The sequence below is a fragment of the Paroedura picta genome, chromosome 15 (assembly GCF_049243985.1).
Source record: "Paroedura picta isolate Pp20150507F chromosome 15, Ppicta_v3.0, whole genome shotgun sequence".
Classification (NCBI taxonomy): domain Eukaryota; kingdom Metazoa; phylum Chordata; class Lepidosauria; order Squamata; family Gekkonidae; genus Paroedura; species Paroedura picta.
Window position 1 is genome coordinate 30,883,995 of NC_135383.1, and position 23,428 is coordinate 30,907,422.

Consider the following 23,428-nt stretch of genomic DNA (forward strand, 5'->3'; position numbering starts at 1 on the left):
GAGACCTACTTTAAGGAATAGAAAGATATTTCCTGAATTATGAGAAAACAGGGAATAAAAACCTGTCAGTAATAACAATAACAATAATAAAAATAGTAAATAAGAACAATGCATAGGAAGGTATTGAGGAACTAGAATAACAACATTTTTGTGATAACAAGGTTATGTAGGAAACCTATTGCAGGTTTGGATCTTAGAAAGGTATTTCCTCAGTATCTTTGGCCCTCAGGGGCCATTCAGAGGAGCTGGCACATTGTTGGGAAGCCCAAAGGGGGGGGGGGCTCTGATTGGCCCTCATTGAGAAGGCCAATCATTGATTGGCCCTCATTGAGAAGGCCAATGATAGCCAATCACAATCTGCACCATTCTCCCCCACAGCCCCTGCCTGCCCTGCTGCTCTCCTAACCACTACACCAAACTGGCTCTCAAGTAAGCCTATTCCACTGAGGAACTACTGCGACTGTCAGGAACTTCTGGATGTTTAGACAGAATTTCTTTTGATTTAATTTCATTCCATTGGTTCTGATCCGTCCCTCCGGGGCAAAAGAGAACAATTCTGCTCCAGGCAGTGTGATGCAGCGGTAAAAAAGGCAAATGCCATTTTGGGCTGTATCAACAGAGCCATCACATCAAAATCACAAGATGTCATAGTCCCATTGTATACGGCACTGGTCAGACCACACCTGGAGTACTGTGTGCAGTTCTGGAGGCCTCACTTCAAGAAGGACATCGATAAAATTGAAAGGGTACAGAGGAGAGCGACGAAGATGATCTGGGGCCAAGGGACCAAGCCCTATGAAGATAGGTTGAGGGACTTGGGAATGTTCAGCCTGGAGAAAAGGAGGTTGAGAGGGGACATGATAGCCCTCTTTAAGTATTTGAAAGGTTGTCACTTGGAGGAGGGCAGGATGCTGTTTCTGCTGGCTGCAGAGGAAAGGACACGCAGTAATGGGTTTAAACTTCAAGTACAACGATATAGGCTAGATATCAGGAAAAAGTTTTTCTCAGTCAGAGTAGTTCAGCAGTGGAATAGGCTGCCTAAGGAGGTGGTGAGCTCCCCCTCACTGGCAGTCTTCAAGCAAAGGTTGGATACACACTTTTCTTGGATGCTTTAGGATGCTTAGGGCTAATCCTGCGTTGAGCAGGGGGTTGGACTAGATGGCCTGTATGGCCCCTTCCAACTCTATGATTCTATGATTCTATGATTCTATGATTCTATGCTCCATCCTGTATATGGCACCCTTTTGGATATCAGATCCCCGCTCAGTCATCTTCCCTCCAGGCTAAACAGACCAAATACCCCCAACCTTTCCTCATACATCTTGTTCTTCAAACCCCTCACCATCTTTGTTGCCCTCCTCTGGACACGCTCCAGTTTGTCAACATCCCTCTTCATCTGGGGTGCCCAAAACTGAACACAGGACTCCAAGTGAGGCCGAACCAGAGCAGAGTAAAGCGGTACCATCACCTCCCGTGATCTGGACATGATACTCCATTTTATACAACCCCAAATCCCATTTGCCTTTTTAGCCACCAAGTCACATTGCTGACTCATGTTCAATGTATGGTCTACTAAGACTCCTAGATCCTTTTCGCACATGCTACTGCCAAGACATGCAGAACTTTACGTTTGTCCCTATTGAATTTCATTTCATTCACTTTAGCCCAGTTCTGGAGCCTTTCAAGACCATCCTGTATTCTGATTCTGTCTTCTCTTGCGTTTGCTACTCCTCCCAGTTTAATATCATCTGCAAATTTAATAAGTTTCCCCTCTAATTCCTCATCAAAATACTTTATAAATATGTTGAACAACACAGGCCCCAGGACAGATCCCTGGGGAACTCCAGTTGTCACTCTTCTCCAAGAGGATGCTGAACCATTAACCCTTTGGGTACAATCTATTAACCAGTTATCGATCCACCTGACAGAATTAGGATCCATACCACATTTTAACAGCTTGTCCACAAGAATATCATGTGCAACTTTATCAAAAGCTTTCCTGAAATCCAGATAAACTATGTCCACGGCATTCCCCTGATCCAAGGTAGTCACTTTCTCGAAAAAAGAGATAAGGCTGGGTCTGACATGACTTGTTCTTGCGAAACCCGTGGTGAGTCTTAGAAATCACAGCTCTCAGTTTCAGCTGCTCAAGGACTGAGTGTTTGATTATTTGTTCCAAAATTTTGCCAGCTACAGATGTCAGGCTGAGAGGTCGATGATTACCCGGATGCTCCTTTTCCCCTTTCTTGAAGAGGGGGACAACCTTTGCCCGCCTCCAATTCTCTGGCCCCTCCCCTGTTCTCCAAGGAGAGGCTCAGGGGTGACATCTGCGAGTTCTTCTAGCGCTCTTGGACTCCGCTCGTGCAGAGAAACGGGGCGTTTGTGGACTGGGCCCCCCTCCCCTCCCCTCCCCTCGCGCTCCCTCGGCCATCTAGGGCCCCGCCCTGGCGCAGCCGGGTGTTCCCTTTGAGGTGGCGTTACAGTTTCCCCCCCCCCAGGAACGCAGGCGCTCGCTCTCGGGGCCCCTGCAGGGGGGGGGGTCTGGGGCCCGGGCGCCCAGCGGGGCCGGGTCCTGGGGGGGGGGGGTCTTTTGCAGGAGCCCGTTCTGAGGCGGCCCCGCTGGGGACGGGCGGAGGGACACCGGGAAGCGCTGCCGAAACAGGCCGGCGGGAGAGCGGGCGGGAGACCTCCAGGCACGGGCGGGGGCCAGGCGTCGCGGCGCATGCCGGGAGCGGCGGCCGTGGTCGCCGCGTCCGCAGCTCCGAGGAGCCACGCCGGCGCAGTGCACGCCGGGAGAGGCGAGGCTGAGCCTTCCCCTCCCCAAGATGGAGTCCGGCGCCAGTCCCCGCCCCTCCCCTGGCCGCACATGCGCAGTGCTCCCTGCCTGCCTGCCCGCCTCCCTCCCTCCCTCCCTCCCTCCCTGCTGGCGGCCGGCGCCTCTGACAAGAGCGAGCCGAGCGAGGCCGGAGCGCGGCGGGGGCGCCGACGAAGAGCAGCAGCAGCAGCAGCAGCAGGAGCAGGAGGAGGAGGACCACCAAGCCGCCCCCCCCCCCGCCGCCGCCGCCAACAACAACCCCGGAGGGGCCCCCGCGCTGGGCAGCCGCCTCCCTGCGCGCCCCCGACGGCGATAGGGTAAGGCCGCCTCGCTCGAGGGACCGAGGGAGGGAGGGTGGGTGGCTGGGGGCGCGGGGGGCCCCCGGGGGCGGGGGGGCAGGTAGGCCCCGAGGCCGGGCGGCGCCGCTGCTCCCTCCCTCCCTCCCTCCCGCGGCCGATGCCGCCTCCGCCCCCCCCCCGCTCGCCTCGCTCTCAAAATGGCCGCCGCGCCCGTTGAGGAGGAGGAGGCCGCCGAGGGAGGGAGGGACCGAGCCCCCCCCCACACCGGCTGAGGAGGCGAAGAAAGGCCGGCGGCGGTGCCGGGGGGGGGAGCGGGGGTCCGCCGGCGCCTCCTTCGCCGCCTTCTGCCCCCGCCCGCCCCTCCTTGGCCCGGGAGGGGAGGGGGCTTGAGCGGCGCCCCCTCCCTCCCTCCCTCCCTCGCTGGGTGTTGCGGCGGGTGCCCTGCGGCCTCCTCCGCCAGGCAGCCCCTGCCCCCCCCCCCAGCCTCCCCGGAGGAGCCCCCCCTCCGCCCGCCCGCCCGCTTTGTCTCCGGGGCCCGCCGGCATCCCTGCGGCCCTCCTGGTGTTTCCTCCCGGGGCAGGGGCGCCTAGGCTCCCTCCCTCCCCGCTCCCTCCCTCCCCGCTCCCAGGTCGCTCGTGCTGGCCGCGAAGACGGGGCCTGGCGGGGCTGGGCGCGGGCTGAGCCTGGAGGGCGGCATCCCCCAGAGGGAACACAGCGCCGGCCCAGCCCAGCCCAGCCCCCCCCCCCGCAGGAGCCGCAGCAAACGGGGGGGGGGGCGGATGGGGGAGTGAAACGGCGGCCCTGAAGCGAGGCTAGCCCCGGGGGGGGGGGTGGGGGGGGCTGCCCTCGTCAGCCCTGCGCAGCCCTCTTTGTGCCCCCCCCTCCCCGGAGCTCGCTGGAGAGGCTAGCTGGCGGGGGGGGGGGAGGAGGCCTATTTCTGAGCGGGGCTTTGGGCGCCGCTTGTGAGGCAGAGGCGCTCCCGCCATAGCCAGCCCGCCCGCCCGCCCTGGGTCATAGGGGTGCCCCCCACCCTACCCCGCCCCGCCTTTTCCGGCAGGATGGGTTTAACCCCCCCCCCCCCCGTGCCCTGGCCAGGGCTGGTCGCAGTTGGGATCCTTCTGCCGAGGATTCCCTCAACCGCCTCCCCCCATAAGACTGGGCTTTAAGCACATTAACCTGTTTGCTTATTCCATTTCCTGCAACTCTTTCTTGCCACCCTAGAGACATCTTTGGTCGGCTGTAACATGGGGGGGGGTGAATGATCTGCATGTTCAGAGATTTATAATTTATTAAACAGGTTTTGTCCTATTCAGTTGTGTGTCTGGCGGGGGGGGGGGGGGCGGCGGCTGTCAAGGGTGGGGAAAGGCTCTTAAATCCAGAATTTTCCTGTGAAAACGGTAGCAGATCTAGCTAGTGCCCCTGAAGGATATCAAGATGTTGAACAAAGGAAACAGTTAACTGAAAACGTTTTGCTACGGATACCTGATTTCATCAGGATGGTTTTGTGTTCTCATTCGGCTTGCTCATATTTATGGAAAATGCATGCAGCCATGGAGCATGGGAGAGGCTGGGTGGAGTAAGGCAGAAACTGTGAAACAGCCAGATTTCCCTTTTCACGGCATTTCCCCCTTCAGTCTGTGATTTTTCTAGGGTGGGGGGCATAGTAATCGCACTAACAATGATGCCTGCTTTTTAGGGAGGAGTCTAGTGGTGCAGAAATGAAGCAAATGCTTTTCGTTTGTTTGTTTTTCCCTACAGGGTGGCTCCGATTTGTGTAGCACTAAAAGGACCAGTCACTGTTACAAAGCAGGGCCTTGGGGGGGGGGGTCTGATTATGTTTCTCAGACTGCCAGACCTTATTTTCTATAAATAAATCAGTAAGTTTAAAGGACATCTTGCATGGGTGATACATATTACAGGATTTGTGCCTTCATTTGTTTAGACAGTTGTGGGTAGATTAGTTTGTAGAGGTGCATGGATACCCCAACTGCTCTGTGCCCCCTCCCCCCCCAGTAAAATGAACTTCAGGAGGATTGTTCAGCCTTGAATTGGTGCATTTAGTTATATGCAAATCATGTTTGCTGATGATCTTGCACAATTTTTGAAAGGTAGCAAACGCATACAACAAAGAATATGGGAAGTATTTGGGTGAAATTGTGAACATGATATGCCCCTTTCTTACACTTACCTTATGAGGCATGGCTGTATTTGTATTGAAGTTCAAGCTGCTGTGGCAAGTCTATTTTCTTAGTTGAAAAGTCATAATCTATATATGGTATATATATATAGAGAGAGAATGCACATTGCCCCCGCCCCCATCGGTCTGCTTGGGAGTTAGAGGGTGTTTTTCTGGCTGCCAGTCTTGGAGGGTTGTTGGGGTTTTTATTGGGATTTTATTAACTTATCAATATTTTTATTGTAAGACACCATGAGTGCTTGGAGAAGTGGTTTATTTATCCATAAATAAATAAATCTACAATCATTTTTATTTTTGCTATGTATATTTTAATTGCTCTGTATGCAGCTTGTAGGATTTTTGGTGCAAATTTGCCACTCCGATAGTCAACGATGACTCATAGCTGGAGTTCTGAAACAAATGCTTCCGTTGACCTTCTGTTTTGGGTTGAGTTCTCATTCATGTGAACTCCCATGCCCATCTTTCAGGTGAGAACTTTCAGTTATTCATAATCTTGAGATGGGATACAATCTCTATATTTGACTTGCTCCATTCCATGTTTTGTATCTGGCATTCTAGGAATATCTGTCCTTTATGTTTTTGGCCTTCTGTGCCCCACACTACTTCTTGAACAATATTGTCATCCTCCCAAGTTATGATTTTCATTTGTTATATACCCCTGTGTGTTTGTTCTTGGCTCTGCTCTTGTTGAAGGGCATCCTTACTGGTGCAGATATTAATGTGTTGAGAATATAATGAATGCTGCTTTTAATGGTAAGTGTTTGAAGGAACTTAAATTTTGCCACTCAGTACGTAAGTACATGATTCTGTATGTAGGTTGAACTCCTCCTTGTTTCCATTAGGTAGTTAGGTCTTATTTCTACCTTGAACATAGTGATTGTGAATGAAATAATGTTTTGAGATTCACAGAAGGCACATGAGATTCATCATTGATCTTTGTTATATTTACCTGAAGTGGTGGACGATGTTTTCTCTGCTTTTTACCCAGTCTTATTTATGAGACCTGTTGTGTACATAAAGCAAAGGTCATGATAGTTCCAACCTAATTAGCATAGATTCAGGTAGGGAGCAGTGTGGTTTGAAGTAGCAGAACAAAGTTTGAGTCCAGGGGCATCTTTATGACTATCAACGTTTTATTCAGGGTACAGGCTGTCATGTGCGTGCATGTATCTGAAGAAGGGTCCAGGCACACAAAAGCTTGAATAAGTCTTGGTTGGTCTTAGAGGTGCCACTGGACTCGAACATGATTAGCATCCAGTACAATTTGTATGTGGAGGTCATAAGGTTGCAGTCCTGAGTCTACTCTGTACTTGTGAAAGAGGAGGTTTATTATGCTATGAACTACATGCTTTTATGAATATGAATATGTATTTTTATGCAACTAACTTTCATAGAATCATAGAATCATAGAGTTGGAATGGGCCATACAGGCCATCTAGTCCAGCCCCCTGCTCAACGCAAGATTAGCCCTAAGCATCCTAAAGCATCCAAGAAAAGTGTGTATCCCACCTTTGCTTGAAGACTGCCAGTGAGGGGGAGCTCACCACCTCCTTAGGCAGCCTATTCCACTGCTGAACTACTCTGACTGTGAAAATCTTTTTCCTGATATCTAGCCTATATCGTTGTACTTGAAGTTTAAACCCATTACTGCGTGTCCTCTCCTCTGCAGCCAACAGAAACAGCATCCTGCCCTCCTCCAAGTGACAACCTTTCAAATACTTAAAGAGGGCTACCATGTCCCCTCTCAACCTCCTTTTCTCCAGGCTGAACATTCCCAAGTCCCTCAACCTATCTTCATAGGGCTTGGTCCCTTGGCCCCAGATCATCTTCGTCGCTCTCCTCTGTACCCTTTCAATTTTATCTACGTCCTTCTTGAAGTGAGGCCTCCAGAACTGCACACAATACTCCAGGTGTGGTCTGACCAGTGCCGTATACAATGGGACTATGACATCTTGTGATTTTGATGTGATGGCTCTGTTGATACAGCCCAAAATGGCATTTGCCTTTTTTACCGCTGCATCACACTGCCTGCTCATGTTTAGTTTACAATCCACAAGTACCCCAAGGTCTTGTTCACACACAGTGTTACCTAGAAGCGTATCCCCCATCCAGTAGGCATGCTTTTCATTTTTCTGACCCAGATGCAGAACTTTACACTTATCTTTATTAAATTGCATCTTGTTCTCTTTTGCCCATTTTCCCATTGTGTTCAGACCCCGTTGAACTCTGTCTCTATCTTCCGGAGTATTTGCCAGTCCTCCCCATTTGGTGTCATCTGCAAACTTGATGAGTAGTCCCTCCACCCCCTCATCTAGATCATTAATAAATATGTTAAAAAGTACCGGGCCGAGCACCGAGCCCTGAGGTACCCTGCTACTCACCTCTCTCCAATCTGATGAAACACCATTGACAACAACTTTTTGAGTGAGGTTCTCTAACCAATTCCCTATCCACCTAACTATCTGAAAATCCAGATTGCAGTCCTTCAACTTATCCATCAGAACATCATGGGGAACCTTGTCAAAAGCTTTACTAAAATCCAAGTAAATGACATCAACCGAATTTCCCCGATCCAGCAAACCTGTTACTTGGTCAAAAAAGGAAACCAGGTTGGTCTGGCAGGACCTGTTGGAGACAAATCCATGCTGACTTCCTTGGATCACCAAATTGTCCTCCAGATGTTTGCAGATCGCTCCCTTTAATATCTGCTCCATTATCTTCCCCACTATTCCCTTATTGTATCTAAAACTTATTGTATCTAAAACTAAAAATTGTGCGTTCTCTTCGTTATCTTCATAATAGTGATATTTATTTATCGTATAGCAGAGTTACAAACCGGAAGCATATATATAACATACAATGTGTAGCAAAATAGGTACAATGGCTTTGCAGACAGGCAAGCCCCCGAAACAATAAATAAGTTTTCAGTCTACTCAGCTCCATCACATCTCCTCGGAAAGCACGATGCTCACATTCCTGTGATGGAGGGTGATATGAAGTGGGTCATGAGATCTGAGTTCATCCAGTGATCTGCTGGTGTATTGTCAAGCAGGATTTGGTCTGCTATTGTTTCTGCTACATTATTAAGTTTGCGTCACTGACATTTGTATTCGTTCTCTTTCTTCTACTCTTGCTAGTATCCAGCCCAGCCTTTTTCAACTTTTTGATCATGGAGAAGCACATGAAATCATTTTTCTGGCTTCAAGGAGCCCTGGAAGTGATTTTAGCCCCCTCCCCCTCCCGTGACACGTCACCAAAAGTGACATCACCACCTGTGTTAACGGGCCGGCTTGAAGAGGACTGAGGGAGGGAGAGACAGGAGGTGGTGTAAGTTGGGAGTTGGTATGCTGGCCCCAGCCTCTCCCAGGTCTAGAAACAGGAAGAGAACTCACACTTGGGGAGGGGGGAGCAGCCAGTTCCCTCGCTTGTCAGGAGGGGAAAGACTGCAGACCCCTGGTTGGGAATCCCGGATCTAGCCTAATTCTTGACTCCTTCACTATGTATTTGGCACAGTTGGCATTTCTGTTGTGTAGATCTGTACACCTGGGATTTGTGACATAACTTGAATATTTGGTACACTTTTTACAGTTGAAGCTTTCGGAAAATCCTGTTTTTTAATACGGTCCAGTGGTAATGATTTCCTACTAGAAATGTGTCCTTTTCAAGCGGCATGACTGAACATGGTTGGCAGTCGTTAATCTTCTGCTTGTCTCAGCTCTAAAAGTGGTCCCATAAAGCTCTCACTATTCCAGATTGGATCGTTGTCATTAAGTTGTACATGAGACTGTTCCAGATTGGATTGTTTTCATTAGATTGCACATGAGACTTAAATACTTCAAGGAATAATTGATTTTGGTAATTAGCCTTTCTTAAAAACAAATTCAAGCACATTGATTATATTTTTCATGTGATACTAAATTCAGGGGCAGATCTAATGACAAACAATTAGAACTTTTCTTAAAATCTATTAAGATCAGAGTGAGCTGTGTGTGCTTGAAAGTCGAAGATGCCAGTTAACATGGAAGCCTGGGATACTAAGTTGTGCTCCAGGCATAATTAGCTCTCTGTTTCAGTTAACTGGCATCTTCAGGTTGATGAAATTTAGTTACTTCTGAGATTTTCAGAGATCATAATGTTACATTCATTAAAGTTTGTTTGAATTGGGAAGTTTCTTGTAATTTACACTATATTAGTATTTGCTACTTAAGGCAGAGTTCTAGTTGAGACGATGGACCATATTTCTTCTAGGCTACTCAACTTGCTGCTTGAGTTTATGTAAGAGAAAATGAAGGGCTTGTTAGACGCTTGACACGACTGTTATGGTTGCTCATTTCTTCAAACAGGTGCCCAACCAGGAAACATGTTAAACAGTTGCTTCTGTGCTGCTGTAGACATCAGTGCATTTTTTTGCCCATTAAAGCATAAGTTTAAATAAAGATTATTTGCAAATGTTTACTTAAATCACAAAGGTGCATAATCCAAATGTTTCATCATACAGCCATATGCTTCTTGTTCTGCTGAAGTATATCTCTCCAGGGATGAGACAGATTTCTCTTTGTGCCTTTGCAAAGATACTTAACAAAAGTATTTAGAAATGAAGACAGCAGCTCTACACATACTACTTGGAAGTAGACACTGGTTTAAACGGAATAAACTATATCTAGAGCTGGGCTGTAAAAGTGCAGTACTTTCTAGAAGCAAGAACTGATTATTACTGGTTAAATACTCTGAGATCACGACGGTAGCACAGCTGGCATTTTACCACCTCCACCAAGCCAAACTACTAGTGCCCTATTTGGCCCCAGAACACCTAGCCACGGTGATCCACGCGATGGTCACCTCTAGACTGGACTTCTGCAACTCGCTCTATGCTGGCCTGCCCTTATCCTTGATCTGGAAACTACAACTGGTGCAGAATGCAGCTGCCAGGGTCCTCACAGCTGATGGAGCTCAAACAATTCCGCAGGGCCTGCAAAAGGGAGCTCTTCCACCAGGCATTTGATGGAGGTCGACCAGCACACCGCTTCCAGTTGGCCCCCTTCCGCTTTCCTCCTCCATCCAGCACTGCAGGCTCACCCAACCCACTGGGCCATCCGTAAGCGTTGAGTTATTGTTCTCCCCAATGTTCTATTGTTCATAATGTTATCGTTATTGTTATGTTATTTTATACTGAGTTATGTGTACAGTTATCTCTGTTTGATGTAAACCGCCCTGAACCTTTGGGAAGAGCGGTGTATAAATGTAAATGTAGTCGTAGTAGTAGTAATAACAACAACAACTGTTTTTTCTGTTATCAGTTTTATCATGGAGATTGAAAGAAGTTCCAAAAGCCAGCAAGAGTGCTCTTGTTTATTTCATTAGTGCAGCCATGCTATATTACGGTATCGGAACAGAACCATAATCTGTTGTCCTGATTTACCTTGCAGGCTAAGCACTGCTTAAATTCCCTGGGAAAGGGAAGCATGCAAAATCAGAAAGTCTAGTGAAGATAATTTTTGGTTGGATTCCAAGATGCTATACCATCTTGATGGACAAGCCATATTTGTAATCATTTCCCTGTACTTAGAAGCTGCTTCACCATGGTGATGGAATGAACTTGCAAAATTGAGAGAATAAAAATAATGTTCTGTAACCGCTAAATTTAACAGTTCTCTGTACATAACCAAGTACTCTCACCTGGGAACTGTTTCTTTGCCAAGCAAAGTATCAATTGTAATTTTCATTCCACTTCACATGGAAAACAGACTATTACTGTGAGCTACCCATGTCTGTATTATCTATATACTATCCTGTATCTTGTATTTACTACCTAGAACCGCCCTTATTGAACTACTGTAGTTTTAATTGCACTAACAATATAGAAGAAAATTAGAAAAACAACTTCTGGATGGACAAATTTTTGCTGAGCAAGTATAGTTTAATGGGTGAAAGTGCTACTCTCTTTTTTAATCTTTGAAAGCTACTTACTTTAGTCATGACATGAAATACTCTTCCTGAAAACAGACAGGTTTGGGTATTATTATGGTGGTGGTTTCAGGCCTATACAACCCTAGAATCCTTTCAGCCACTAGCCAAAGGTGGACAACCCAGAGAACTGCAAGAAGTATTTACTAATCAGAGAGAGAGGCAAAAGATGGCGTGGTATCTCCCCCCCCCCCCCGCAGAGCCAACACTGTCTTTACTGATTTTATCAATAATTCTTAACACCTTTGGGGGGGGGGGGTTATGGTTTATTGTCATCCCAGAACTGGCCTTTTTTGGTAAGCTGTCCCTTGATTGCTTAATACATGTTAGAATCCTAGAAGAAGAAAAGTTGATTCTTAGATGCCGCTTTTCTCTACCCGAAGGAGGCTCAAAGTGGCTTACAGTCGCCTTCCCTTTCCTCTCCCCACAGCAGACACCCTGGGAGGGAGGGGAGGCTGAGAGAGCCCTGATATCACTGCTCTGTCAAAACACTTTTATCAGTGCCATGGCGAGCCCCAGGTCACTCAGCTGGATGCATGTAGGGGAATGCAGAATCGAACCCGGCTCACCAGAGTAGAAGTCCGCACTCCTAACTGCTACACCAAACTGGCTCTCCCTAGTGTGGGACAGGGCCATACAGGCCATCTAGTCCCACCCCCTTCTCAGTGCAGGGTCAGCCTCAAGCATCCAGGAGAAGCATCTCATGAGGTGGCCAAAGTATTTGAGTTTCATCTTCAGGATCTGGCCTTCTAGGGAGTAGTCAGGGCTGATCTCCTCTAGGACTGACCGGTTTGTTCACCTTGCAGTCCAAGGGACTCACAAGAGTCTTCTCCAGCACCAGAGTTCAAAAGCCTCAATTTTGGCACTCGGCCTTCCTTATGGTCCAACTTTCACAGCCATACATTGCAACTGGGAAGACCATAGGCTTGACTAGATGCACTTTTGTTGGCAGGGTGATGTCTCTGCTTTTTAGGATGCTGTCTAGATTTGCCGTAGCCTTCCTCCCCGGAAGCAAGTGTCTTTTAATTTCTTTGCTGCAGTCCCCATCTGCAATCATCATGGAGCCCAGGAAAATAAAATCTGTCACTACCTCCATTTCTTCCTGATCTATTTACCAGGAATTGAGAGGGCAAGATGCCATGATCTTTGTTTTCTTCACCTGCATCACAAGAGGCTCATTAGTTCCTCTTCGCATTCTGACATTAGAGTGGTATCATCTGCATATCTGAGGTTGTTAATATTTCTCCCTGCAATCTCAATCTCAATTTGTGACTCATGTAACCCTGCCTTTCTCATGATGTGCTCAGCATATAAATTAAGTAGGCAAGGCGACAGTATACAGCTTTGCTGAACTGCTTTCTCAATTTTAAACCAATCAGTGATTCCATGCTCGGTTTTCACTGTTGCTTTCCGACCTGCATAGAGGTTTCTCAAGAAACAGATAAGATGCTCTGGTATTCCCAACTCTTTAAGAAATTGCCACAATTTGTTATGCTCCACACAATCAAAGGCTTTAGCATAGTCAATGAAGCAAAAATAGATGTTTTCCTGGAACTCCCTAGCTTTCTCCATGATCCAGAGTATGTTGGCAATTTGATCTCTAGTTCCTCTGCCTCTTCGAAATCCTGCCTGTACTTCTGGAAGTTCTGGGTCCACATATTGCTGGAGCCTAGCTTGTAGGATTTTGAGCATAACTTTGATAGCATGAGAAATGAGTGTAATAGTGTGGTAGTTTGAACAATCTTTGGCATTGCCCTTTGGGATTGGGATGTAAACTGACCTTTTCCAATCCTGTGGCTACTGTTGAGTTTTCCAAATTTGCCGGCATATTTAGCACTTTTACTGCATCGTCTTTTAAGATTTTGAATAGTTCAACTGGAATGCTGTCACCACCACTAGCTTTATTGTTGCTCAGACTTCCTAAGGCCCATCTGACTTCACATTCCAGTATGTCTGGCTCCAGGTCAGTAACTACCCCATTGTGGTTATCAGGGATGTCAAGCTCGCTCTTGCATAGTTCTTCTGTATAATGTTGCCACCTTTTTAAAATCTCTTCTGCTTCTGTTAGGTCCCTACCATTTTGGTCCTTTATTACACCCATCTTTGCATGAAACGTTCTCTTCATATCTCCAATTTTCTTGAAGAGATCTCTGGTCCTCCCTATTCTATTGTACAATATTGTGAACCTCTGTCCATAGTTCTTCAGGCACTCTATCAGATCTAATTCCTTAAATCTATTTGTCACCTCTACTATATATTCGTCAGGGATATGATTTAGTTCATACCTGAGTGGCCTAGTGCTTTTCCCTACTTACTTCCATTTAAGCCTAAATTTTGCAACAAGAAGCTGATGATCTGAACCACAATCAGCTCCTGGTCTTGTTTTTATTGACTGGATAGAACTTTTCCATCTTTGGCTGCAGAGCACATAGTCAATCTGATTTCTGTGATGACCGTCTGGTGATGTCCATGTGTAGAGTCGTCTCTTGGGTTGTTGGAAAAGAGTGTTTGCTATGACCATTGAATTCTCTTGACAAAATTCTACCACTGCTTCATTTTGTACTCTGCTTCATTTTGTACCCCAAGGCCAAACTTGCCTGTTATCTCGGTTATCTTTTGGCTTTTTAGTTTAGCATTCCAATCCCCCATGATAAGCACATCATTTTTGGCGTTGCTTCTAGAAGGTGTTGTAGGACTTCATAGAACTGGTCTTCAGCAGCAGTGGTTGGGGCATAGACCGGGATTACTGTGATGTTGAATGGTTTTTTCCAGATTTACACACAAACACAGAACTGTTCCTTGTACCAATGGTCACCAAGGCTAGTAGCCGATGGAAATATAATTGCATCAAAAAACAATAGTGCTAGCAGCTCAAGCCTGAAGAAAATTGTGGCTGTACTTGGGATAACTTAAGGTTGTTTATAGATGTGCTAGATTTGTTCATCTTATTTCTTAATGTTTTAATGGTTTATGTGCTTTGACTATTATCTTGTCCTTTATGTTCATTGTGCTTTCTGTGCCACTGTTTTTTTTGGCTCAGTGTGGTCCATGCAGATGAAAAGTATGCTGGAGGAACATAACATTTAACCCTACTATATGTAGAATCACAGAATCATAGAGTTGGAAGGGGCCATACAGGCCATCTAGTCCAACCCCCTGCTTAACGCAGGATCAGCTCCAAACATCCTAAAGCAGTGATCCCCAATCCCCGGGCTGTGTCCCGATGCCGGGCCGCGAAGGCCTTGGCGCCGGGCCGCGGCTCCCTCTTCCCGCCCTCCCCTTGAAGCGAGAAGCTTGCCAGGCCGCGAGCAAATCGGCCGCCAAAGCAGCCGCTTGCGGCCTCGCAAGTTTCTTGCTTCGGGAGGGGGGGGGAAGAGAAACTTGCCGGGATGGAAGCTTTTCGGCCGCTTTGGCGGCTGATTTGCTTGCGGCCTGGAGGGGCGGGCAGAGGGAGCCGCGGCCGCCATCATGCTGGCGGTGCATGCACGGACTTGCCGCGCATATGCGATTGATTCCGGCAGGACCACAAACACATACGTGTGGCAGGCTTGCGTATGCACAGCGCTGCCATGCCTACGTGTGTGCGCCCCGCTGGATGCAAACGTGCGTGCGCGGCAAATCCACGCATGCGCGTTTGTGGGACCCCGGGACACCCTCTCTCCCCATCCCGTCACAGCGGCAGAAAGGTTGCAGACCGCTGTCCTAAAGCATCCAAGAAAAGTGTGTATCCATCCATCCTTTGCTTGAAGACTGCCAGTGAGGGGGAGCTCACCACCTCCTTAGGCAGCCTATTCCACTGCTGAACTTCTCTGACTGTGAAAATTTTTTTCCTGATATCTAGCCTATATTGTTGTACTTGTAGTTTAAACCCATTACTGCGTGTCCTCTCCTCTGCAACCAGCAGAAACAGTATCCTGCCCTCCCCCAAGTGACAACCTTTCAAATACTTAAGAGGGCTATCATGTCCCCTCTGAACCTCCTTTTCTTTCAGACGTTATATGAAAAATAATTTGTTTTGGAATAGATTGGTGCCCAGTGGGTCAAAATACACAGTAGTTATATGGCTTGTTATTTAGTTTCTCTCTTGTTTGGTGTTCTTGGGGATTCCATGTCTACTTCTAGCTTTGTGTCTGTTTCATACTGATACCACGGTTGCTTTTTGCTGGTGTTGCAAAAAATAAGTATGTTGTTTTAGTCCTTGCATGTGTACCTTTCTGCATGCTGTGGAGAAAATAAGCCAAGTTGTGGATATCTGAAGCTGCTCCTGATAGTGATACGACCATTCATGTTTGGAACTTTAGAATGAGAATAAAGACATGGAGGAAGGAGGGAAATGCCAGTTCCTGCATACTCCAGTGTCTTCTGGACTGATTAGTTTTCTTTCATGTAGGCCTAATCACACAACATTGTCTCTGGTTAAAAAAAACAGCAACCCCCCCCCCCTCAATCCTTTTAGCAGGTCATCATATTATAACTGAATACTCAAAACCTTTTCCTTTGTGGTTGAGCAGTTGGTAGCTCTAGAAGGTAAATAATGACCTTAACTTTATACTTTTTTCATTTTTGTTCACCCAGGTGATAAGTAGAGAGCATCCAAGGGTTCCATCCAAGATCCCTAATCCATCGGCCAGTCTTTCTCTCCTCTCTCTCTTACAGATATAAGGTCCGAACTCTCTCTGAACAAGCGGAGAAAGTAATAGAATATAATGCCATCTTTTATTGTAATAATGGGGTATTTATGGGATTTTATGTGATTTTACTTTGATTTTATATTTTATTGTGAACCGCCGTGAGACCTTTTGGCGAACGGTCGTATATAAATCCAATTATAAATAAATAAATAAATAAATCTAATTTCCTTATATAATCCTTTCCTGAGCACTGCTTCTAATCTGGGAAATCTGGGAAAACGTAAGACAATTGTGAGCACTAATCCCTGGCATTGATTCTTCTTTTCAATATTTGGAATTAAGGCGTTTGAGAAGTCATCAGCTAAGATTTGGTGTTGGGTAAAGATTTACATCATTTGTACATACATGATTTTATTACCTGCCACTCCCAAGTGGCTCGTGGCGGGTTACAATAGTCTGAATAAAACTCCCAATAAACCCCAGACATAAAAAACACATAGATTCATAATCACAAACCAATAGAGAGATACGGTAGAAAAAAAACAATTCAAACCATAATCCATTCCCCCCACTAGAAATCTTAGAAGGAGGTGGGAAGATGGGGGCAGCTGGAGCTCGCAGCCACCATACACATTGCTCTATCCTGGAAAGTGGGGGAATACAGAGCTTCCTTGCTGTGCAGGCCTCAACCACAGACCTGGTGGAAGAGCTCCATTTTGCAGGCTCTGCGTAACACCAGAAGTTCTTGCAGGGCCTGTAGCTCCTCCAGGAGCTCATTCCACCAGGTAGGGGCCAGGACTGAGAATGCCGTGGCCCTAGTCAAGGCTAGGCTCGCTTCCCTTGGGCTGGGAATGACTAACAAATTAGTGCCCGCAGAACCTAAGGTACAGAGTGATAGTTCCCTTCTTAAGCATCCTCACTTATCCGACAAACTATGCAGAAAAACTGTGTCATACATTGTCCAAGAAACTACTCAGACATCTGATCAGTGTCCTGTACTACAAACAAGCTGATGAAGAAGAAACTCTCTGAACTGGACATTTCTACATAAGGAATCAACTTACTTGGTAACATTTCCACAAACCATCTACTCTTCTTAATTTGAGTTGCTGTAGCAACAAAAAAAGGAAAAAACTCTTTAACCTTGCAGGCTTGCTAATTTTAATAGCAGGAAACAATATTGTCTTTCTTTCACAGTTCTTTCATGTGGACTTTCATTTTGCCCAAACAAACCCACACATATGATTCAGTTCTGCAGGATCTAGAAACCTTTTTCTACTGTTGAGCCTGAAGGAGTACTTTCAGCATTCTCAAGAACAGACCAAGAAAGAACATTCAGCATCTTCACAGTATACACCATCCCTTAATCTACAGGAGAACAGCTCCTTCCAATCTACCAATGACCACGATACCTACCCCCTCACACCATATAAACAATGCGACAAAAAAGAGAGACTCACATGGAACCATCTTGATGGTTGCAGTGCTACACTGGATCTCGACATAGAATGCTCTTGCTGTAGGGTCTATGCCAATGTGATCAGCAAGCAACATTACGTATAGCAGAATCTCAAGTTTGCTGAAAGGAAGGTCATCTGGACAGTTGCAGGGACAATTCAGATATTATAATTAGAGGTGGATGCTGTCGTCATGAATAGATAGACTACACCCAGGAGGGTCAAAGACAACTCTCTTTACAAACAACCAAACTCAGACCCCTCACAGGAATACCAAAAAGCTTAACAAGATTAAAAAGGAACTAGGCCAAAAGCCCGTTGCACCCAGAGATGCAATGGGTGCTAGCGGCGGAAGGCCATGATGACAGTGCTGCCACCCTATCTGGCTGCAGTGTTGGTGGCATGGGTGACGTTACTGGCAGCTGGCCAGACGTGGCTGGCCGAGACTGCAAGCATGCCTCGCGGCTGGCTTCTGTGGGCGGGTGATCAAAGGGCCGGCCCAATTGGCCCAAGCATCGGGGTGAGGAGTCTGGACATCTAGACGTCTCCTCCCATAGTGGCTCTGCCAAAATATTATAGCCACTAGTGGTTAAATATTACCTCCGCACATGAAGGAAGAAATAGCTGCAGGAACCTTAACCAGTTACCTTTCATTTTATACCCCAAATGAACAAACTTGGCAGGCCAGGATGCTGTGTGGTCTCAGGGGTATCCGGATATACGGACAGTGTTCTAGGATTCTATGCCATCCGCACTCCTAGGTACGTTTGTGAAAATATAGACTATTGGAGGAAAATACAATATTTGAACAACCTTCTAGAGCGGTACTGGGTTGTGGAGGCCGTGGCAGGGGGGAGGGAGGTGCAGGCACCGGCATGCCAGCAGGCGTCTGCGCCTGTGCGTTTGCACCTCCCCCTCGCACACCTCCCCTGAGCGCCGTGCCATGGAGGAGGGGGGGGGGAGGTGTGCCTGCTGGTTTGCATGCTAATCTTATGTAACTTGTGTATCCACATTCCTCACAATTTATTTTAATTGGGATTATGTGTTAGTAATACATCATGTAATTTTGAATTCTACTTTCTGGTCACAGGACCAGATAGCGGCCAGCTTAGCTCCTACTTGTAAGAAAGTTTCACACTGGTAGGGAGACAGATGGGGCTGGCAGTAAATAGTAGGGTGTGAGCCGTGACAGTTTTATTTCTGATGTCTTTGTGAACTACAGATGGATTCAAGGGGTCTGATTGGCTGGTTTGGCTGGGAATTATCATGTGGCTGTGTGTGGATGCTGGGACACAATTTACTAATGTAACAGAATTAACTTTTGCTTATATATTCCTACTGTTATGATGGTCACTTCTTAGTCTGAGGCACTCGACTTGCACTCGAAAGCTCACGCCCTGAATAAATCTTTGTTGGTCTTAAAGGTGCTACTGGACTCTTGATTTTCTTGAAGAAAATTGTTGGTCTTGCTTTTCTCTGTTGCATCAGACCAATATAGCTACTCACCTGAATCTTTCTTCAGGTATCACAAAACAGTGTTTGATAAAGTAAGCAACAAAGGGAATAAAAGAGAGAGCCAGCTTGGTGTAGTCTGGCAAGCCGGGTTTCATTCTGCACTACCCCAGACTGAGAGATCGAACCTTCTGAGGAAGTGTCAAAGTTATTGTTGAAGTGCTGTTCTAGTTGTTCTAGTTGGTGTTTTGTTGTTATTGTTATACTGTTGTATTGATTTTGATAGTGTTCTATGTAAATGTTCCAAAATGTTTTATGTAAACCACCCAGAGCCATAGGGAAGGGCGGTATAAAAATCTAAATCAATAATTAAATAAATAAAATCCATCCCTCTGGGGCAAGTGAGAACAACTCTACTCCATCCTCTATATGGCAGCCTTTTAAAATCTTGAAGATGGTTATCAGATCCTTCTCAGTCATCTCTTCTCCAGGCCAAAGAGACCCAAGTTCCCTCAAGTTCATTCAATCAGCTTTTCTCACAGATTGTTATCTAGTCTTTGCTTAAAAACTTCCAAAGAAGGAGAACTCATTACCTCCCGAGGAAGCCTGTTCCACTGAGGAACCACTGTAGTTGTCAGGAACCTCTTCCGGATGTTTAGCTGGAAATTCGTTTGAATTAATTTCAACCCTTTGGTTCTGATCTGATCTGGGACAACAAAAAACAACTCTGCTCCATCTTCTGGCATTTGGGGTAGTGGTTAGGAGTGTGGACCAGTTTGGTGTAGTGATTAGGAGTGCGGACTTCTAATCTGGCATGCCAGGTTCGATTCTGCGCTCCCCCACATGCAACCAGCTGGGTGACCTTAGGCTCGCCACGGGACTGATAAATCTGTTCTGACCGAGCAGTGATATCAGGGCTCTCTCAGCCTCACCCACCCCACAGGGTGTCTGTTGTGGGGAGAGGAATGGGAAGGCGACTGTAAGCCGCTTTGAGCCTCCTTTGGGTAGGGAAAAGTGGCATATAAGAACCAACTCTTCTTCTTCTTCTTGGACAGCCCTCCAAGTATTTGAAGGTTGTTATCATCTTAGTTGTCGGTTTTCCTGGCTAAACAGAAGAAGGTCCCTCACGCTTTCGCCATACCATTTAGTCACCAAACCCCTCACCATCCTCATAACCCTCCTTTGGAAACTCTTAAATTTCTCTACAGGTTTCATAAGTTGCGGTGCCCAAAATTGGACAGAGTACTCTAAGTGAGATCTTACCGATGTGGAGTAAAGTAGCAACATCACCTCATGTGATCTAGAATGTGTCCAGAGGAGGGCAACAAAGATGGTGAGGGGTTTGGAGACCAACACGTATGAAGAAATGTTGGGGGAGCTTGGTCTGTTTAGCCTAGAGAGGAGACGACTGAGAGGGGATCTGATAACCATCTTCAAATATTTTTGCCATATGCCATATGGAGGATGGAGCAGAATTATTCTCTCTTGTGCCAGAGGGACAGACCAGAACGAATGGGATGAAATTAATTCAAAAGAAATTGCATCTAAACATCCGGAAGAAGTTCCTTACAGAGCGGTTCCTCAGTGGAACTGGCTTCCTCTGGAGGTGGTGGGTTCTCCATCTTTGGAAGTTTTTAAACAGAGGCTAGATAGTCATCTGATAGAAATGCTGATTCTGTGAAGGCAATGGGGTGGCAAGTTACAGTAGATGAGCGATTAGGATGTGAGTGTCCTGCATAGTGCAGGGGGTTGGACTAGATGACCCATGAGATCCCTTCCAACTCTATGATTCTGTGATCTGGACATGATACTCTGATACAGCCCAAAATTCCAAAATCTGGATTTCAGTAAAGCTTTTGATAAGGTTCCACATGATATTCTTGTTCACAAGTTGGTCAAATGCAGTATGGATCCTAATTCCGTTAGGTGGATCAATAACTGGTTGACAAATCGTACCCAGAGGGTGCTTGTTAATGGTTCAGCATCTTCTTGGAAAAGAGTGACAAATGGAGAACCCATGGGTCCGTCCTGGGGCCTGTGTTGTCCAACATATTTATAAATGATTTGGATGAGGGATTAGAGGGGATACTTATTAAATTTGCAGACGATACTAAACTGGGAGGGGTAGCAAACACAACTGAAGACAGCAACAGAATACAGGATGATCTTGATCGGCTCGAGAAGTGGGCTAAACTGAATAAAATGAAGTTAAATAGGGACAAATGTAAAGTTCTGCATTTAGGTAGGAAAAACCAAATACACCAATATAAGGTGGGGGAGACTTGTCTTGGCAGTAGCATGTGTGAAAAGGATCTAGGAGTCTTAGTAGACCATACATTGAACATGAGTCAGCAATGTTAATAGATAACTGGTTAATAGATTGTACCCAAAGGGTTAATGGTTCAGCATCCTCTTGGAGAAGAGTGACAACTGGAGTGCCATAGGGATCTGTCCTGGGGCCTGTGTTGTTCAACATATTTATAAAGTATTTTGATGAGGAATTAGAGGGGAAACTTATTAAATTTGCAGATGATATTAAACTGGGAGGAGTAGCAAACGCAACAGAAGACAGAATCGGAATACAGGATGGTCTTGAAAGGCTCCAGAACTGGGCTAAAGTGAATGAAATGAAATTCAATAGGAACAAACGTAAAGTTCTGCATGTCTTGGCAGTAGCATGTGCGAAAAGGATCTAGGAGTCTTAGTAGACCATACATTGAACATGAGTCAGCAATGTGACTTGGTGGCTAAAAAGGCAAATGGTATTTGGGGATGTATCAAACGGAGTATCGTGTCCAGATCACGGGAGGTGATGGTACCACTTTGCTCTAGTTCGGCCTCACTTGGAATACTGTGTTCAGTTTTGGGAACCCCAGTTGAAGAGGGATGTTGACAAACTGGAACGTGACTAGAGGAGGGCAACAAAGATGGTGAGGGTTTTGGAGGCCAAGACGTATGAAGAAAAGTTGGGGGAGCTTGGTCTGTTTAGCCTAGAGAGGAGACGACTGAGAGGGGATCTGATAACCATCTTCAAGTATTTAAAAGGGTGCCATATGGACGGAGCAGAATTGTTCTCTCTTGCCCCAGAGGGACAGGCCAGAACAAATGGGATGAAATTAATTCAACAGAAATTCCATCTAAACATCCGGAAGAAGTTCCTGACAGAGTGGTTTCTCAGTGGAACAGGCTTCCTTGGGAGGTGGTGGGTTCTCCATCTTTGGAAATGTTTAAACAGAGGCTGGATAGCCATCTGATGGAGAGGCTGATACTGTGAAGGCTCAAGGGGGTGGCAGGTTACAGTAGATGAGCGATTGGGATGTGAGTGTCCTGCATAGTGCAGGGGGTTGGACTAGTGATTATTAGGTGGTGCTAGAGGGCAAAGACTCTTCCCAGTCATTGCCATCCAGAAGCTGGTTTTCACTTGCACTCTGCATCCTGTTAGTATTTAGCTATTGCAGGATTTAGATAAACTCGATAGAATAAAAGTCGAATTCTCTTTTAAAACCAGCTAAACTGTTGAAAGTCAGTACATCTTGTGTTAGATCCAGTCAGCTTTTACACTCATGAAAAAGGAAAAGGAAGTCCCTTTTTCTCATTAAAAAGACTGTGCTGGGGATCATAGGACCTGAATGAACAAATCCCATGTTGATTAGGTCCAACAGACCATTTCCTGGATTTATTAAAAATTTATATAAAATCATAGAATCATACAGTTGGAAGGGGACCTCCACGGTCATCTAGTCCAAATTCAGAAGTACCTGCCCACCCACAGTGGCCCCAATTTTATGTCCAGACTAGATTTAAAGCCCATTTCACATGCAAATGAAATGGGCGCTAGATGGCCTGGGAGAAGGCCCACCCCCCACCCGTGGCTCTCTGGAGCCTTCTCCCCACCCGTGGCTCTCTGGTAGAAGGCTGCCCGGCCCACCCCCCACCCCACCCGAGGCTCTCTGGAGCCTTCTCCCGGGCTGCGGAGCGCCCTCGCCGCGTCGGAGACACATATCTGTTACAAATAGAGGTGATTCAGCCAGTGCCAGAAACAGAGTTAGACAGGGTGTGTCAATATTTTGCACCGTCATGGATTGAAAGTTCATGAGCAGGTTTATATACCTTCAGTGTTTTTGAACGGAAAGCCTCTGATGCCTTCTGAGGAATGAGTTTCTGACTTCACATCCTATCTGGATGTCTGTATTTGTCTCGCTCATCAAAAATACCTCTTATTCAATATTAGAAGTAAAGCCCATTGCGTGCAGGAATACAACGGGTGCTAGCAAGGGGGGAGGGCACTGGTATCTCTGGAGGCGCGGGGAGGTCTTCGGAAAACCCGCTGGCACTCTGCATCACTGTGGCTGTTTGGAATAAATATTTGTTGGCCTCAAAACGTATCACTGGGCAAAGTTTGTTTTGACTGCAGGAAAGATGACTCTGGAATCTCCCCACTACCCAGGATTGTGGGGAGCTGAAAGTGGCAGTGAAAAGTAGAGTTGTCTGTAATAGTGTATGGTGGACAGAGCAGTAATTTAGGAAAGTAAGTTGTCTTTCTGCTCTCTAGTGCCAAGCAGAATGGGGCACCAAGAGACAACATAGAAGTGTCTACCCAACTGAAGTGACCT

At 46.5% G+C, this 23,428-nt stretch overlaps 1 protein-coding gene across 1 annotated transcript in view; it reads left to right on the plus strand.

Moving 5' to 3' along the window:
- The first annotated feature begins 2,893 nt into the window (after positions 1-2,893).
- The window catches only part of PAFAH1B1 (platelet activating factor acetylhydrolase 1b regulatory subunit 1), a 116,521-nt gene continuing 95,986 nt past the window's right edge, over positions 2,894-23,428 (plus strand). The window contains exon 1 of the mRNA XM_077311463.1: positions 2,894-3,132. The gene's annotated coding sequence lies outside the window, so the exon portion shown is untranslated. The remainder of the gene's footprint in view (positions 3,133-23,428) is intronic.